We start from the raw sequence: 20,448 nt of genomic DNA, 5'->3' as shown, positions 1-20,448 counted from the left end.
GAGGCCAAAGTCCGACAACAAGCGTTGGCCATATTTACCTCCCCTGGGAAGGTGGTCAGCTCAAGCTGGGTGTGTGTGTGTGTGTGTGTGTACCTCGTGCCGTTACATCCTGTGCTCCCCCTCCCCTCCCTCCCTCCCCACTCCAAAAACACAACCTCCCCCCCATACACCCCCTTTTTTTAAACTCGTTGATCTGTCATTGGCTCCTCCTTTCCTTCCTTGCAACCTTCTTGTACATCACCCGCTCCCTGATTGGTGTCAACGATTGTTTCCGGGGAGATTGGAACGACCCTCTAAGGAGGGGAGGTGGGGGTCGTTGTGGAGGCTGTTCGGCGCGTCCATCTCATCCACCACTACCACCACCACCCCATTCTATATTATCTACTACCTACACCCCCCCCCCTTACCCCCAATTCTCCATTCATCGTACTTCGAGATCTGACAGCGTCATCCGGAAACCCCACCCCACCCAAACGACCCCCCTAACGATCGTTACGGTAGTAATCGTGAAGCAGCACCAACCTCCTCCTCCTCCTGGGAGAGAGAGAGAGAGAGAGAGAGAGAGAGAGAGAGAGAGAATTTTATATATATATATATATATATATATATATATATATATATATATATATATATATATATATATATACACACACACACACACACACACACACACACAGGGACCACGTGCTTCGAGCAGAAATTCCTACATGGCATACAGGATCTCGGGTTTCAAACCCGGGTACAAGATTGAAAAAAAAAGGTAAAAAAAAAAAAGAGGGGTGCGTCTTAAAAGGGGGGAGAGGGAGATCTTAATAAGGCGAGGGGAAGGAGGAAGGCATCTTAAAAAAAGGGGGGGGGGAGAAGAGCATCTTAAAAGCAATTATAAGACCCACGTAAGGAAAAAAAAAATATTAAGACCCAAAATACCTTCTCAAAGGAACCCGAGGCCGTTGAGCCTTACAACTGAATAGGGTCTAACAAGGTAAACAAACTGGAGAATGTTTACATTAAGGGATAACAAAGGAGGAGAGGATAAAGGAGAGAGAGAGGGAGAGGGGAAAAAAAAAAAAAACGGGTCAATACATATATATTATATTGGAAAGGATCACAATTTTGCGTGTGATCAAGATATTCCTATGAGTCTCCCCTGATGATGTGATTATGACACGAAAGTGCACTTGGCAACTTATCGTGTTTCATTTTCCCCCGTGGATTCATAGGAATATATATATATATATATATATATATATATATATATATATATATATATATATATATATATATATATATATATATATATACACATATGGTCGTTTTTACGGGTGCAAGACATGGGGCTTCTGACCACAGGAAGTGTGATACAAGGAGAGACACGTGGGGGAAGGAAGCGAAGACCTGATATACGATATACAACCAAAAAAAATCGTTTTTTTTTCTTTTTTCTCTCTTTCGAGCCAGAGAGAGAGAGGGAGGGAGGGGAGGTTGAGAGGCGTTTACATTTTAAATGCTCGCCGTTATTTGTGGAGGGGGGGGGGCGTGTTAAGGACCCTCCCTAGACAATAGCACACAGGAAGTGCTCTCTCTCTCTCTCTCTCTCTCTCTCTCTCTCAGAGAGCCGGGAGCGGGAGGAGGGGTGAGGCATCCTTTCCTTTTCACTTTTTCCTTTACGTAAAATTTCGCTGCAGATCGCCATGTCGTTGTCTGTCACGTTGTGTGTGTGTGTGTGTGTGTGTGTGTGTGTGTGTGTGTGTCGCCGTTGTGGTCAAGACCGACACACACACACCCAGACAGCTCCCAACACGACGGTACACGATCGCTGGACACGACGGTACACGACCCCCCTGAACACGACGATACACGATCGCTGGGTACGACGGTACACGACCAAATACACACGTACGACGTACACAGCTGGACGACGGTAGCACACGACGTATCGGCTTCCCCTACACTGGCTCCCCCTCACCCCACGACCCGTTAAGCCTCCTCTGTGTGTGTGTGTGTGTGTGTGTGTGTGTGTGGGGCGAAGCCTGACCCCACCCGTCCCCAAACCCACCCAACCCACCCCACACATAACGCCCTCTACACTGGCTCACAGAGAGAGAGAGAGAGAAGAGAGAGAGAGAGAGAGAGAGAGAGAGAGAGAGAGAGAGCCAGACTCATCAACGGGACCTCCACCATCACCCACCCACCACACCCCACCCACCCACCCACCCCACACGTTCTCGTTAACAGCATTGGCTTCATGTTTTTGTCTTTGTTGTTCTTGTTGTTGTGTACGCCCCCCTTCCCCCCATACATCCATCCCCCCCTTAACACCTGCCCCACAAACCCCTTCCGCCTTATCCGGGCCCCAACACACCTGCCCCAAAGCCATCATGTTTCCCAGCCGGGCCTGCGGCTTCCCCCCCGCCAGCGTGTGTCTGCCACCATGAGAGTCGTCTGCCGTGACGTCACTTCACGCGCGCGAGTTTGCCAGAGGGTGGCGGCGGCGGCGGCGCGTCGTCTGCCATGACGTCACCATAAAGGCGCGCGCTCGTCTATCAGAGATGAGTCGTCTGCCGTGACGTCACACCCAGTGCGTGTACAATTACCACGTTCGGTTATCATTTATCGATAATTCGTTAATGTCCTAGGTTCAGTTATCTATGATGACTATAATGTTCAGAAAAGGTTTCCAACAATTTAGTGACAATAGCAATGACAAAAAAAAAAAAAAAAAAAATAATAATAATAATAAATAAATAAATATCCCTTGGGCGTGGGAAGAAGTAATCCCACACAGGTATTTCCTGCGTGTCGTGGAAGGTGACTAAAAGGGGGCGGGAGCAAGGAGGTAGAGGGGTTGGGGTGGGGGGTTGGAAACCCTCCCTTGTATCTCCATTTACGACGCGGGTGGGGTGGGGAAGGGGAAGGGCCCAGGGTATCTATATATATATATATATATATATATAATATTTATATATATATATATATATATATTAATATATATATATATATATATATATATTATATATTTATATATATATATATATATATATATATATATATATATATATATATATATATATATATATATATATATATATATTTGATAATGGTTTCGAACCCCGACCAAACACATATAGTTCGGGGGGGGGGGGGGGGACTTCCGTGTTCTTCACCAACCCACCCTGCTGCCAATGGTGGACTACCCCCCACAGCTGAACACAGTTCAGTGCAGAACACACAACACATATTGAGTAAAGGGAAATAATAATTCTCCTTTTGAACTCTGGGGATTTCAACGAAGACCAAAAAGGTATCCAATGCCACGACTGACCTACAATAAGTGATGGAATTCATTCTCAGAACCACAATCTTCACCTATTCAGCGTACCAGTACATAATAGTAAATAATTGATAATAATAATAATAATAATAATTGCTTGTGTATATACATAAACGCTGTGATGTTTATACATCGTGTATATGTGGGTGGGTTGGGCCATTCTTTCGTCTGTCTCCTTGCGCTACCTCGCAAACGCGGGAGACAGCGACAAAATATGATACATGAAATATAGAGTGGCTTCTATGCTTGTATTGCTATCACCAAGACTCACGTGTTTGTGGACTGGATTATACAATTTCGGTTTTATAAGCCAAACACTGGAGCTGCTAGGCATTATTCCTTACTCTTAATATTATTATATTGACATGTATCTTTAGAATACGAAACGCTTGTTATGATCTAAGCTGGCGCTATATGAAGTTTCGCTGCCTCTTCATTTCTATACTGCTACTATTCATTGTTACGAGGTTTAGGATCTTTGCTACGGTCATTACGACTGGTAGTTAACAGAATATTCACCATGAACAGCGGTTGAACACACTATGAACAGGGCTTGAACACCGTGAACAGGGGTTGAACACACCGTGAAAAGGGGTTGAAACCATGAACAGGGGCTGAACACCATGAACAGGGGCTGAACACCATAAACAGGGGTTGAACACACTATGAACATGTGTTGAACACACCATGAACAGGGACTGAACACACCATGAACAGAAGCTGAACACACCATGAACAGAAGCTGAACACACCATGAACAGAAGCTGAACACACGTCACATAACATCACTCTTCCACATTTCTGATGGATGACCAAATTTACATCAACTGTAACGAAAGAAACGCTGGTTTTAAAAGTGGGCCAAACTATTACGAATCCTTACAGAAAAGTGAACTTCCTACCACTCATCTGAACATCGTGTTCCACGGCGAGGGAGGTGTGTGAACAGCCAGAAGAACACTTCCACATCAGAGTTCATGGTGAACAATGTCATTCCCCCATCTGGTCCTCGAACACCCCAGACACATTTGGAGTGGCAGGAAAATCAAAAGAGTTGCAGCTTCAGCCATTTAACAATCGGGTCCTTGTATACATAATGTATATAGGTCTAGATACACCCTGAGCGCGTGTATACATGATGTATATAGATGTAGATACACCCTGAGCGCTGGTGTGTGTGTTTCCGGGTGACACCAAAGACGAATATATATTATATATATATATATATATATATATATATATATATATATATATATATATATATATATATATAGAGAGAGAGAGAGAGAGAGAGAGAGAGAGAGAGAGGGGGGGGGGGATCCAGCAAGTGCCACACATAGACACACACACACACACACACACACACACACACACACAGGTCGCATAGCTCCCGTCACTCAAAACTTCCTTAAGTAAAAGAGAAAGTCCAACATGTTCGCCACCAAGGGCAACAACCTGTGTGTGTGTGTGTGTGTGTGTGTGTGTCAAAAAAAGCCCCTCTTAAGAAACTCGGCGAATTCAGAAACGGCAGAGGAGCGAGGGATAATAACCCTTAGAAACGAGAAATTATTCACAAATGACACATCACCAGGAAATAACACTTGAAGTGTCATGTTCAGTGACCACGTTGCTGAAGAAGCGCTTGTGATCCACCCCCCCTCGCACCACTACGCCGCGATAGCGAGATCAAACCCTACGCCAAACTGCAGACGCTCTGTTGTCACATATTTACGCCCTTCTGGGCGTTCCAAGTCTATGACGCCACGAGCAATCCAGGCGATGCTGTGAGAGTATCAAGTACGTATCGCGACACATTGGGTTTTTATCAACGGTTTTCTTTCGCTGTTCCAAACAACCCCATCTCGTTTACCTTCACTGGAATTCTAAATAGCTTGGGGTCGCTCACACTCCTGCTGTGTGTGTGTGTGTATGCGTGTGCACGCGCGTGCGTAAACACCAAAAAAATATTCCATCGAGAGAACATGGGACACACGCGCTACACACACACCTCCATCATAGGACACGGCAAGATGGCCATGTTGCTCAACAGACGCGTCATAATGTGGCGATTTCAAGCGCCATATGTGTACGCTTCTCCATGCTATTTCGTGTGTGTGGCGGGGTGGCGACGAGAATCGATGAAGGCAGCAAGTACGGATATGGACATGTGTTTATGTCTGTCTATGTATGTATACGGTGAAATGTATATGTATGTATATGTGCGTGTGAGGGTATATATATATATATATATATATATATATATATATATATATATATATATATATATATATATATATACATCCAATTCTATAAATATAGCTAACGTTACGCCAAGTGGGCGAATTTCTATACTTCTATCGTCACTATACTTTTAAGTCATGCCACAAAGGTGGGAATATAATGTATAATTTGGCCGGATCATGCAAAATAAAATGCATGACTTCAGTTACAATCAATCAATTGTTGACGACATTGAGCCACAGAGCGAGTGCATCATAGATTCCGGAGGCAAACTGGCAACTTCTGTCAGGTTCGCAGGATGCCAGTGCTCGATGCTTACACTTCTACTGGCCAAAATAAAATCGAACACAAGCGTAACTAAATGTCATCACACACAGTCTAAAGACCCCGAAACGACATTATTGCACTATTATCATTATTGATGGTACAATTATTCCATCAAACTCATCACGTTAAGTGCCTTTAAATAATCATATGTCTGGCATCTCGTGCCTCCGGTCGAAACTATCGTACGCAACTTTAACAAAACTGTCGAACTTTCGTAGTCTAAAAATTTTCCCTTCAACATGTCTGGCCTTTTTATATCACATCCTGAATATATCAAATAAAAACGACCACTCATTAAACCATTTTAAATTATATATGCTACATATCTCATACTTAAGAGTTTAAATTGTTCATTTTTACATATTCGAGGTGAAATACGAATACATTACGCACACCTTAAAGATAAATTTATTATATATAAAATTCACACTTAAATACAGGTCAAAATATATTAATATATATGTAATTGACACCATAAATCACAAAGACAGCTCACGTCATTAGATATAAATTCTCGAAATTCAATTTCAGAGCAATTCTAAATATTCCTCTTCATTTAGACTGGAAGGAAATTACATTTCTTTATTATTTATCATTTAATCTTGATAAAAATGAGACGAGGTGCAAGACACTGCCTATTTAAGATGTAGAATAACTATGGCCTTGCTGAAACCAGGAGACACCGCTGCCTGCCGCAAGAGGAGGCCAGGATCCTACCAGGTTGGAGGTCGTACGGCAGGATGTCTGGGGCCAAAAGGTTAAGGGTGAGGTTAGAACTTTCTCAAGCGGCAGCGGCCATGATGCCCACGACCCCGAGGGGGCGTGGGGCGGGCGTGGGGAGGGACTAGTTTCCGCCGCGGAGGAGGCAATGGCGGTGACTGGGTCGCGTTTGTCAACCTGATGCTGCCATTTCTTCATCAAACACGTCATTGTTACTTCACTGATCTCTCTTAAAAATGACCACACGTCTGTGTTGCTTCGCTATCTCTAAATTAACACAATTACTACAGAGATTATACTGTTTATAGAAGCAGTTTGTGCCAAGAACCCATACGCTATAAGCCTAGTTACGAAGTTAAAAAAATGTGAATGGGATTTGCCACAGCACAATCGTATCTATTAAGCCTTTTTGAACACTTGTAAGACTTGGTGTTTTCGTACATTTTATATACCTTCACAAGTACGATGATTTGCTACCTTCAGTACGATGATCTGACCACTTAATACGATAACTTACGTGTTTTTAAAGTTATAATTATTGAGACATATAGTCGTACTGAACGGGTAATTATCGTACTCTCTCAATGGCGAGTCGGTGTCTACGAGAGGAAATTGTCGTACGTTGGATAATAAGTTATTGTACCCCCAGAGAATTTAATTATTCAGTTATTCAATGCAAACTACACTAGCTGATTGCCGGGCCCCCCCCTCTCTCTCTCTCTCTCTCTCTCTCTCTCAACGACCTCCCTGGAACAATCCAACCACATCATTGCGGCACTTAAGTGGTAGTTAGGGTGGCCGCAGAGGGTAATCATCGTTACGACTGGCTGCCCAAACCGACCTTGTTGGAGAGAGAGAGAGAGAGAGAGAGAGAGAGAGAGAGAGAGAGAGAGAGAGAGAGAGAGAGAGAGAGAGAGAGAGAAACGCGTCACCTTTGGCATGGCTGCGTCATCGCGGGTTTACAGTCTCAGTCATGTAACTTCCCACGTCAAAAGGGGGACATCCTGGCCCTGCTACTGAGTGTAACGCAGATGTTCAGAGACTATATATGTAGTTAGTGGAAGAGGACACATTGAAAAAAAAAAAAACTTTGGAGTGATCGGGAACCGAACATGCAGGAGGGTAAATGGCGTGCACGGGATAAGAGTGAATTGGAACGATGTGGTATACAGGGGTCGACGTGCTGTCAGTGGACTGAACCAGGGCATGTGAAGCGTCTGGGGTTAAACCATGGCAAGGTCTGTGAGGCCTGGATGTGGGATAGGGAGCCGTGGTTTTGGTGCATTACACATGACAGCTAGAGAGTGTGAACGAATGTGGCCTTTCTTCATCTGCTAAAGATAACATGGGAAACGGCGATCAATATATATATATATTATATATATATATATATATATATATATATATATATATATATATATATATATATATATGAGAGCGTGAAAATGATGTTTATATTTATATTTACCTTTTACAACGCACATTTAAAGATGGCGCGCTTGACTGGTCTGCCATCACACACTTGAAAATATATAATTTTCTAATAAAACAAGAACAAAATATAATCAATCTATAAATTTACTGTTACTTGCAAGCTTACAGAAGAAGCGAAAAATGTCAAAATCAAAATACATCATCCGAAGCCAAAAATAAATAAATAGATAAATTCTACAATTGGCACACAACTTCGTTTCCATGGTAACAGATGTAAACAAGTTCTCCCGCCAAAAAAAAAAAAAAAAGCGCGCGCAAATTTCAAGGTTTTAAAATCCCATCCACGAGCGACCACATCAGCTGGGCCACACATCAGCTGGCTCCTTCGTCGCAAAGGTCAGCAAGGAACCGTTATTAGAAATACACACATTATAACGCCTGCCAACTATGGAGGTGTATATATATATATATATATATATACATTTATGCTCCAAAGGCCAAAATAAATTACAGCAGGAAATTACGACCGACCGAAATAGCTGTCATATCTATTTTTCCCCCCTCTTACGGTATAATTATCCTGGAATGCAAAACACGTGTGCCAGACACGAGAGAGAGAGAGAGAGAGAGAGAGAGAGAGAGAGAGAGAGTCGTATCTGACGTGGTTGGCTGGGGGTCCTTCGCTTAGGATCTGTTTCCTTACTAAGCCAATGAGAGTCACGACTTCACGGATATATATATATATATATATATATATATATATATATATATATATATATATATATATATATATATATATATATATATCTTGCTTTGCAATACACGTTCAATAAAGGGCTTTTTTCTTTTCAAATGCAATTTGCTACACAGATTTCGCCACGTGCACCGTACACTCCCTCATTAAGCCTCGTTACGTTGCACGTGCGATGCCACGTGAGGACGAATTGGGCTGTTAGCATAGGATTGGCAGGAGGAGACGAATTCCGTTATGCTTGAGGTGGAGGGAGGGTGGTGGGTGGGGGTTTCAAGGAGACTACCTCGCCCAGCTGCTGTCCGTGGGGCGACATAATAATAATAATAAAAATAATAATAATAATAATAGTAGTAGTGACAGCAATAATTAATAATGATAAATAATAATAATAATAATGATAATGATAATAATAAATAATAATTATCATTATTATTAATCGCTGATCTTCAATATTAATCCACAGCGGGCAATTAATCATCATAATTACCATTTAACACCTATTTATAATCACTATCATCACATCTTTTCTCGTTTCGAATTATCTCAATTATCAGCTACCATAGAATTATGCAAATGGATTTTGACGTACGTTCCCAAGAATCGACCAATTATCATAGAGCCAGAACCAATTATATGAATAATAAACTATAAAATTATCAAACAAAAAAGGATCAAAAAGTGGAAGGTGATTTTGAAAGTGAGAGGGATATAGAACGCTATGGAAAACGGGGGACCTGAAAAAAAAAAAGGAATTAGAAAATGAAGAGATATAGAAAGCTATAGAAAATGGGAGCCTCTTCAGATATAAAAAAAGAAAACGGACTGAATTAGAAAGAATAGATATATCAAAAAATGGGAATTTTTTTTAAATTAAAAGCGGAATGAATTAGAAAACGAAGGGATATGAAAAGCTAAGAAAATGGGAACTTTTTTAGATAAAAAACGGAATGAGTTAGAAAGCGATGGGATATGGAAAGCTATAGAAAATGGGAACCTTTCTAGATAAAAAAAAAAACGGAATGAATTAGAAAGCGAAGGGATATAGAAAGCTATAGAAAATGGAAACCTTTCTACATAAAAAACCGAATGAATTAGAAAGCGAAGGATATAGAAAGCATAGAAAATGGAAACCTTTCTACATAAAAAACGGAATGAATTAGAAAGCGAAGGGATATAGAAAGCTATAGAAAATGGAAACCTTTCTACATAAAAAACGGAATGAATTAGAGAGCGAAGGGATATAGAAAGCTATAGAAAATGGAAACCTTTCTACATAAAAAACGGAATGAATTAGAGAGCGAAGGGATATAGAAAGCTATAGAAAATGGAAACCTTTCAAGACATAAAAAACGGAATGTAGTAGAAAGTGAAACTAGGGGCCCCGCTTGGAATGAAGCGAGATTTCCACTGTAGAAAACAAGATGGGGGGAGAATTTCACCAGTGGCTCCAGTCTCGCCACCACAGCGTTTAAATTCAAGCCTTGGGGCGAGAAGCGAACGTTTTCTTTTTCCATTTTCTTTTTTTTTTTATTCTTCCCGTTTTTCGTTATGTGATTGGGTCACGAACGCGTTCATTACATGTACGAGAAGGACTGTTTAATCAACTGGGGAGAAAACTTATCACCCCAGGGGAGAAATTCCACTCTAATAGGGGGAGAAGAGAGAATTTGTTTCACATATATTCGCCATTTCCCGCGTTAGCGAGGTAGCGTTAAGAACAGAGGACTGAATGCTTTTGAGGGACTATCCTCACTTGGCCCCCTTCTCTGTTCCTTCGTATTGGAAATTTAGAAACGGGAGGGGAGGATTTCCAGCCCCCCCCCCCTTTTTTTAGTCGCCTTCTACGACACGGAAGGGGTGGGAGGGGGGGGGGTTCCTCTCGTGCCATGGATGTAGGAGAGAGAGAGAGAGAGAGAGAGAGAGAGAGAGAGAGAGAGAGAGATTTGTACGAGGAATCTGGGGTATAGAAGAGAAACTAGACAGCTGGCGTGTGTGTGTGTGGCCCGCGGGCCGCGCCCCCTCCCTACCACCACCTGGAGGAGAGAGAGAGAGAGAGAGAGAGAGAGAGAGAGAGAGAGAGAGAGAGAGAGAGGAGAGAGACTCTGCTGTATCAAGAAGGAAGCTGGGGTGTGTGGGGGGGGGGGCGGGTGGTGATGTACCCGGAAGCTATGGAGTGAGAGCGGGGAGAGAGATAAGTGGAGATGAGAGCGGGGAGAGGAGAGAGCGGGGAGAGGGGGAGAGTAGAGGATAAGGAAAGGGGGGGAGCGGAGAGAGCGGGGAGAGGAGAGAAGGGGGAGAGGGGAGTAGAGAATAAGGAAAGGGGGGGGAGCGGAGAGAGCGGGGAGAGAGAGTAGAGAGAAGGGGAGAAGTGAGCAGGGAGAGGGGAGAAGAGAGGAAGGAGAGTGGGAGAAGAAATAGGGAGAAGGGGAGAAGAGAGGGGAGAGGAGAGTTGGGAGAGGGGGAGAAGAGAGCGGGGAGAGGGGGAGAAGAGAGGGGGAGAAGAGAGTGGGGAGAGGGGGAGAAGAGAGTGGGGAGAGGGGGAGAAGAGAGTGGGGAGAGTTTAGCGTGGTCGGGTCAGTACTCATAACTCCCCACCAGTACCTAAACATATGGGACTTTCAACCCGTCACGTAGGGCCGGCCGCGTAGCGTTCACCGCTTCCCTTACGTGATCAACACATTTTCTACACGAGACACGGATCCCGTTTTCTTCTCGACGTTCTCGAGCGATCGACAAACCTTGGATCATACGTTCCAAAAATCATCTTCGCTATTTTTCCTAAACGACTTATCTTGTAAACAATGTTTCTGTAGTGAGCTAATATTACTTATCTTTTACAGAACGTAACATTCTCTCTCTCTCTCTCTCTCTCTCTCTCTCCTCTCTTCTCTCTCTGAGTGAAGCTATTTCCCCCTTTGTGTATTGGTGTCACAAGTGTCTCATTCTGTGTTTGTCTCTTGTTATCTTGTTTGTCCATTTAAGCTTCACAACACAAACAGGGAACCACCTACCCCACCCTTTCTCGAACAGTAGCGCCCCCCCCCCCCCCACAGAAAACAGCATCGCCACCCCCCACTTTCAGAGAGGTAGCGCCAGGAAAACTGACAAAAAAAAAAAAAAAAAAAGGAAGCCACATTCGTTTACACTCAAGTCTCTAGCTGTCATGTGTAATGCACCGAAACCACCGCTCCCTTTCCACGTCCAGGCCCCACAGAACTTTCCATGGTTTACTCCAGGCGCTTCACATGCCCTGGTTCAATCCACTGACAGCACGTCGACCCCGGTATACCACATCATTCCAATTCACTCTTCCTTGCACACCTTTCACCCGCCTGTATGTTCAGGCTCCGATCACTCAATCTTTTTCACTCCATCTTTCAACCTCCAATTTGGTCTCCCACTTCTCGTTCCCTCCACCTCTGACACATATATCCTCTTGGTCAATCTTTCCTCACTCATTCTCTCCATGTGACCAAACCATTTCAAAACACCCTCTTCTGCTCTCTCAACCACTCTTTTTTACCACACATCTCTCTTACCCTTTCATTACTTACTTGATCAAACCACCTTACACCACATTGTCCTCAAACATCGCATTTCCAGCACATCCACCCTCCTGCGCACAACTATATCTATAACCCACATACAGATACAAAGACATCACATATACCATATGTTCTATGCTGACCCCTAATACTATAACGGTACTCAGTAAAAAAACAAAAATCTTCGAGAATTAATGAAAAAAACAAGAAAGGTAAGGAATTTACAACATCTCGTTAATAAGGTCGTGTTTTGTGCGAGCTTACGGCGAGATGACCGACCTTGCGGCATCCCCGGTGGTGTCCGGCAACTCCCCCCGAAGCAGTTCCCGCCAAGGCCGTCGTGACGTCATCACAACATTTGCAGCATCTGCTGGATATCAACTTTTTTTTTTCCAATACATCCCATCGATATTCTGATGGCATTCAATATTCGAATATTCCCATCTAATATCATACGTCGCATTCAGAATAACGCACTTCATAAATCCAATGAATTTACGGTGTAAAATGAAGTATATAAAAAATACTTTATTATACACCAACATTAACCTTACTATCCATGTAATACTTCCCAAGAATTTTAATATATTTAAATTAATCATATAATCAGAGAAAACACCACAAAAGCTATAATCTAAAATAAATTATCTATTTCCATATAAAACAAGAGTATTCAGGAAATGCCTGAATAAATTCTAAATGGTATATAAGATGAAAATTAAGACCCAACAAATTATTATAATTATAACCTACCACAATCGCCCACACCAAGCACCCCTACTACATCAACCACAACACGTCTGACGATAACCTACCACAATCACCCACAACAACCACCCCTACTACATCAACCACGACACGTCTGACACGGCAACAACCACAATCGCCCACACCAAGCACCCCTACTACATCAACCACCACAGGACTCCCCCAGCAACCACCACAATCACCCACACCAACCACCCCTACTACATCAACCACCACAGGACTCCCCCAGCAACCACCACAATCACCCACACCAACCACCCCTACTACATCAACCACCACAGGACTCCCCCAGCAACCACCACAATCACCCACACCAACCACCCCTACTACATCAACCACCACAGGACCCCACAACAACCACCCCTACTACATCAACCACGACACGTCTCACACGGCAACCACCACAATCACCCACAACAACCACCCCTATCACATCAACCACCACAGGACTCCCCCAGCAACCACCACAATCACACCTACCCCATCAACCACCACACGAGTCCCCCAGCAACCACCACAATCACACCTACCCCATCAACCACCACACGAGTCCCCCAGCAACCACCACAATCACATACCAACCACACTTACCACATCAACCACCATAGGACTCCTCCAGCAACCACCCCAATCACACCAAAACCACACCTACCACATCAACCACCACAGGACTCCCCCAGCAACCCCCACAATCACCCCCCACCCCACCAATCAGAACACGGAAGACACACAGCAGACGGTTATTTAAGACGCTAACTACCCAACTGGCGAACAGGGTGGTTCAGCTTTCACCTCGGCCAGCGGTCGGCAGAAGCTGGAATTAGCCCGCCAAGCTAAACAGCTGGAAGGCGACCAACCCGCAGCAAGGGGGGGAGGGGAAGAACGGCCTAATTACACCCCCCTTTCCCGGAACGGCCGACGCTCCCGTTATTAACGGGCGGGACTATCGACCTTACGGTATAGGGGGCCGAGGTTTGAGCCTGCTGGGTTTTACGGACTCCAGGACGAACTCCACGACCCACTTGGGGGTTTATTTACGTAACCCTACGGCGCTGTTCATCCTGGGAGAACAACATGCAAACTTGGATAATACGAGGATAGATGGGGGTAATACGAGGATAGATGGGGGTAATACGAGGATAGATGGGGGTAATACGAGGATAGATGGGGGTAATACGAGGATAGATGAGGATAATACGAGGATAGATGGGGGTAATACGAGGATAGATGGGGGTAATACGAGGATAGATGGGGGTAATACGAGGATAGATGGGGGTAATACGAGGATAGATGGGGGTAATACGAGGATAGATGGGGGTAATACGAGGATAGATGGGGTAATACGAGGATAGATGGGGTAATACGAGGATAGATGGGGGTAATACGAGGATAGATGGGGGTAATACGAGGATAGATGGGGGTAATACGAGGATAGATAAGGGAAGACAAGGCCATTTAAGGCAACATGAGTCACTGGTTTGCATAAAAATGGCTTTGGGATGAACGCTATTGCAATATGCTGTCGCCGGGGACGATAGTAGAGATAGATAGATAGATAGATAGATAGATAGATAGATAGAGAGAGAGAGAGAGAGAGAGAGAGAGAGAGAGAGAGAGAGAGAGAGAGAGAAACGTATGTACGTACGTACGTACCGTGTGGGCTGGCTATCCTGGACTGGTACACACCACCAAGCCTTCCGCTCTCTGTTGGACAAGAAAATAGACCTGGTTTAATACCTCCCAAAATACACGTGTATCATTCCTTCATAACTCTGCATATCACCCTTGTGTGTGTGTGTGTGTGTGTGTACTATGCCTTTATTACAATATAAACTGCGCCCAACGTATAATCAAACGAATTACGTACATTTCAATACAATCGGTCAAAACACCATTATGAATGTAGGTACAGGACACCTAGCCTTCGGATTGAGAAGAAAAAAAAAAGAGCATCAACTACCCTGATACAACCCGGATCCCACGACAACTTAAGCAGTTCAATCTTCCATAAGTTGCTTCATGTTTCCGCAGGTAACAGGTTCCGGCGTTTATACTCAAAAGTTGCCAGTCCGTATTTTTTCCGTCCTCGTGAGAAATTCTAATACATTCACCCCTTTCACTGGCACTAAATATGTACATGCACGTTCTTATAGCATATATAGATGGTTCATATAGCAATCTAATTTATATATTCTTGATATAGCAAGACTCAGTACTGCAGATCATAAGTGTATAAGCATATAATCTTCTAAATTAAACTCTTTTTTTTTGCATCCAGCAAAACTGGCAACTGTGCTTTGGAGAATGAGACTGCCATTATTCGGAGACATTATGGTCGAGTGACTCCTATCAGCTGGAGGTGAAAATGAATCTTATGATTACCTTCCCGATATGTCGTTCTGGTCGAGCCGCTGCTGCTTTATGAAATAGTTGGCGAGACGTTTCCTTTGTACTTTATTTCCTGTGGTCTGGCGCAAGACACTTGTTAATTTGGTTACAACTTATAACTTCATCATAACTTCCATTGTTTTTTTGTTCAACAAATACCATCATATGATCATTGTATCGTTTTTACTTGGTGTTTGTTCTGCTATCATCAGCCAACACCATCTCGGGACTGATATATTTTGAAAATACGCCCGAGAGAGCAACTTTAGACATTAATAACAACAATGGAGGAGTGTGTGTGTGTGTGTGTGTGTGTGTGTGTCACGGGGAAGCGAGGTAGCGCCAGGAAACGGACGAAGGCAGGCCTCATCCGCTTGGAATCCATTCTCTAGCTGTCATGTGTAATGCACCGAAACCACAGCTCCCTCTATCCACATCCAGGCCCCACAGATTTTTCCAATGGTTTACCCCAGGACGCTTGCCCATGCCCCTGCTTCAGTCCCACTAACAGCACGTCAACCCCCCCCCCCCTCTATATACAACGTAATTCCAATTCACTCTATCCCGTGCATGCCTCACACCGTCCTGCACGCTCAGACACCACCCCCGATAACTCAACACCCTCTTTGCACCCTATCATTCCACTTCCAATTTGGTCTTCCACTTCTCCTTGTCCCATCCACTTAAGACACACACACACACACACCTTTCCAACAGGCGGGTTGAACGGGTGTGTTGGCGGCCTTGTGGGGAACCGCTAATACAGGCCGTCTCCAAGACATCAAGGTAACGTGATATCTTCACACACACACACACACACACACACACACACACACACACAACACCTTCCTCCCTAAACAAAACCTCAAAAAACACTATTAACAACAGTTATAATATTCCTCGCCTCCTCTCTTATAACATTCCCCCCTCCCCCCCACCCCCATACAGGCGGTTAGCTTGGGGGGGGGGGAGGGTTGGTAACGGCTCTGGGATCACCCGGCATGCAAATTGCACTGTTTACACGGAGCGGGCGGCCTCGCGGGCGCCCCCTTCGTGATGTGGGAAAGGGCGCGCTTGAAGGAACCCGTCCCTTTGAGGCCACAAGGACACTGGGATTCGACCACGCGTAGCGACTAAAATCTTAGCTTCTCACAGAACAAAACCCATTAAAGCTGGTATCGATAGATGGTCAGCTTATCTATTTTTCCCAATGATATGGCCATCTGATAATCCAATATGGCCGCCAAGTGAAATGAAGTGACCCAAGCCATGTTTATCTCAGTCTATGCCTTCATTTCAGGATAAAATCTAAGTTCCAACATCTATAGAAAACGAGCTAATCCCTCACATGATTATAAACAAAATCTATTACAAATTTGTATATAAAGTATCACTAAATAATCTAAAAATAACTTTTTTCCTAAAAAAAAAAGTATATGTAGGATCTCTAATGTAAAATAATTTAAAAAAAAAATGTACATGGTCACAAAATAATCTAAAATATCTTAAAAATTCATAAGGTCACTAAATCTAAAATGCCTTTTTTTTCCTTTACAAATTGTGTATAAGGTCACTAAATAATCTAAAATAATTCTTTTTTTCCCCTAAAAAGACGACCCGGTTCTCGGATCGAAATCCGGCGCTAAGGCACTCGATCGAACACATATCCCGCCTTCACCCCAGATGTCGCTCGAGCCAGTCTTCCCACACGTAGCGCAAGTCTGCACCAAATATGGCCTCGCTACCGTCTCTCTCCCTCTCACACAGCCCGTCTGCTGTCGTCTCCCGTCCAATTCCTACATAATATATTATATATATATATATATATATATATATATATATATATATATATATATATATACACACACACACACGAGTGGACTGCTATTGCTCAACGGATCACTTTGAGCGGTGTTTGTACGCTAAACTCAGCAATGTTAGCGTTTGGTTGCACGCAACTGTTATGCAACGCCTCATGCAGCGGGCGAGCAATATAGCAACATTTCCGAGAATGAGACTTAGCAGTTTTGCGCTCAATGCAACCCACGCGATCAACATAAGAATAATTTCTGGTTTATTAACATTATCTATAGCGCTTTACCGTACAACACAAACAGAAAATAATCAACAATAATTGTTGCTTTATGTAATAATAAATTCAAGCCATTACTAGGATTTTAATACAATAAGAGATTTTTAAGAACCACGAAGGAGGATATATAAAAAAAAATAATAGCGGTATAAAAGACCTTGGCGGCGCTGGGAGTGGTGGGAGCCGCCCGGGGTAGCGACTACTAGGACCACCAACTGGCAACACTGCTCCCTAGCGGCTCCTTGCCAGATCTCGCAAGACATGACCACCAGTTTCCAGTCTTGGGTAACGTGACGTGAAAATTTGGAAGCCATTGTATGTTTGTAAACATGACGACCCCTCCCTCCTTCCTCCCCCCCCCCAGCTCCCTGCCCTTTAAATGCAGACAGACAGACAGACAGACGTGTCAAATATACATTAGATGCTCCCAAGGTCTTCTGCTCCCAGGAACAACCCATGGTGATCGACCTTGCCTTACCTGATCAACACAGCTTAACATTTTTTACACCAAATTCCAAACACACAACACACACACACACACACAACACACACACACACACACACACACACACACACACACACACACATTCTTTCGTCTGTTACCTTGCGCTACCTAGCTGACGCGGGAGACAGCGACAAAAATAAATTACACACACACATATATATATATATATTTTTTTTTTTTGCTTTGTCGCTGTCTCCCGCGTTTGCGAGGTAGCGCAAGGAAACAGACAAAAGAAATGGCCCAACGCACCCCCATACACATGTATATACATACGTCCACACACGCAAATATACATACCTACACAGCTTTCCATGGTTTACCCCGGACGCTTCACATGCCTTGATTCAATCCACTGACAGCACGTCAACCCCGGTATACCACATCGCTCCAATTCACTCTATTCCTTGCCCTCCTTTCACCCTCCTGCATGTTCAGGCCCCGATCACACAAAATCTTTTTCACTCCATCTTTCCACCTCCAATTTGGTCTCCCACTTCTCCTCGTTCCCTCCACCTCCGACACATATATCCTCTTGGTCAATCTTTCCTCACTCATTCTCTCCATGTGACCAAACCATTTCAAAACACCCTCTTCTGCTCTCTCTATATATATTCGTTTTCTATAGTGACCATATTCAAGGGCAGACTCAAAAGGTTTTTATGGTAATTATCAGTACGTAACTGGGGCAAGATCCGTGACCTTTAACCTATGACCTTAAATCACCCGAGACCTTCCTTAAGGTAGAATATATTTGAAGGCCAAAAAAAAACTGAAGGGCAATCGAAGTGTACATATATATCTAGTCATTAATGATACGGGAGTGTGTTGGAGAGGTGGAGGAAGTGTTGGAGACGTGGGGGAGGTGGAGAGGTGGGGGTTTGTGTTGGAGAGGTGGAGGGAGTTTGTGTTGGAGAGGTGAGGGAGTTTGTGTTGGAGAGGTGAGGGAGGTTGTGTTGGAGAGGTGAGGGAGGTTGTGTTGGAGAGGTGAGGGAGGTTGTGTTGGAGAGGGTGTAGGTTACCTGCGTGGGGAGCCTTGAACCCAAAGGAAAGCGGTGTCGCCACACACACACACACACACACACACACACACACACACACACACACACACACAATCTCCCCACAACAGTGGGGGTTGGGGAGACGAGCAAAGGGTGGGGAGAGGTGGGGAGAATGGAGTGGGGAGATGAGAGGGGAGAAAAGAACAAGGGAGGGGGGATAGAAGGGTTGGGGGAGAAACGGGGCAGTGGGGTGGGGATGGGTTTCTCCCCACCCAGGTTGTGGGGGGAGACGTACCCTACATACATACACGTGTGTATCACCCAGTGTGCCGTCCAAACACGCACACGATACAGCACCCTAGTGACGGTACAGTGAGAGTGTACCACACACACACACACACACACACACACACACACACACACACACACACACACAACACACACACCACATCATGGTCGTGGACGCGCATGGCTGAAGCTTGCATGCGCTCATATGGAACACGCGCCGCCCGCGTGCACGCGCTTGACACGGGGCGGCGCGCGTGCGCATGCGTTGGCTAGGAACGGCAAAGACGCATGGCCAGCCTAGGCACGGGGTACGTGCTGGCTAAGACCAGGGCAGACGCATGGGCTGGCTAGGACCAGGGCTGACGCATGGGCTGGCTAAGACCAGGGCAGACGCATGGGCTGGCTAGGACCAGGGCAGACGCATGGGGAGGCTAGGACCAGGGCAGGATAGGCGTGCGGGCATGCGCTAGCTCAACACGTCCTAGGAAAACATGAGAAACACACACACCAAACACACACAGGTACACACACACACACACACACTCACACGGGGTAACCTTGAGTGTATTACTCAAATGTATACGAGTCAATACACTCGTGTGGCCTTGAGGGGGGTGTATTAGGGCAGTTGGGGTTGTATTGTGAGGTTGTAGTGATGATGATGTAGTGAGGATGGAAGGGTTGTACTGTGAGGATGGGGTTGAATTGTTAGGGTTGTATTGTGAGGTTGTAGTGATGATGTAGTGAAGATGGTAGGGTTGTACTGTAAGGCTGGGGTTGTTACTGATATGAACCGGGTTGTGATGTTTATAACTAAGGTTGGGAAGCGCTACGTCGCTAAAGCAGGAAACGGCAACCAAGTACTAGAATGATAGTAAATGATAATAATAATAATATAAACATTAAACACACAGACACACGCACACACCAAGATACAGCCACACGCACACAAACACACACTGGTCCACCCAGATCCAAACCACACCTCACCTTGAGACCAAGTAGGGCAGGTTCGAACCCCACCCAGTACAACCTTCCCCTCCACCCACCCCCTCCC

General features: G+C 44.5%; 1 long non-coding RNA gene across 1 annotated transcript in view; it reads right to left on the bottom strand.

Annotated features, from left to right (window-relative positions):
- The window catches only part of LOC139762925 (uncharacterized), a 44,401-nt gene that overhangs the window by 1,543 nt on the left and 22,410 nt on the right, over positions 1–20,448 (bottom strand). Inside the window, exon 2 of the long non-coding RNA XR_011715866.1 lies at positions 14,774–14,824. This is a non-coding gene — a long non-coding RNA (uncharacterized lncRNA). The remainder of the gene's footprint in view (positions 1–14,773; positions 14,825–20,448) is intronic.

The sequence above is a fragment of the Panulirus ornatus genome, chromosome 45, assembly GCF_036320965.1.
Source record: "Panulirus ornatus isolate Po-2019 chromosome 45, ASM3632096v1, whole genome shotgun sequence".
Taxonomy (NCBI): domain Eukaryota; kingdom Metazoa; phylum Arthropoda; class Malacostraca; order Decapoda; family Palinuridae; genus Panulirus; species Panulirus ornatus.
The sequence above is the reverse complement of the archived record's forward strand: the minus strand, read 5'-3'. Positions and strand labels throughout refer to the sequence as shown.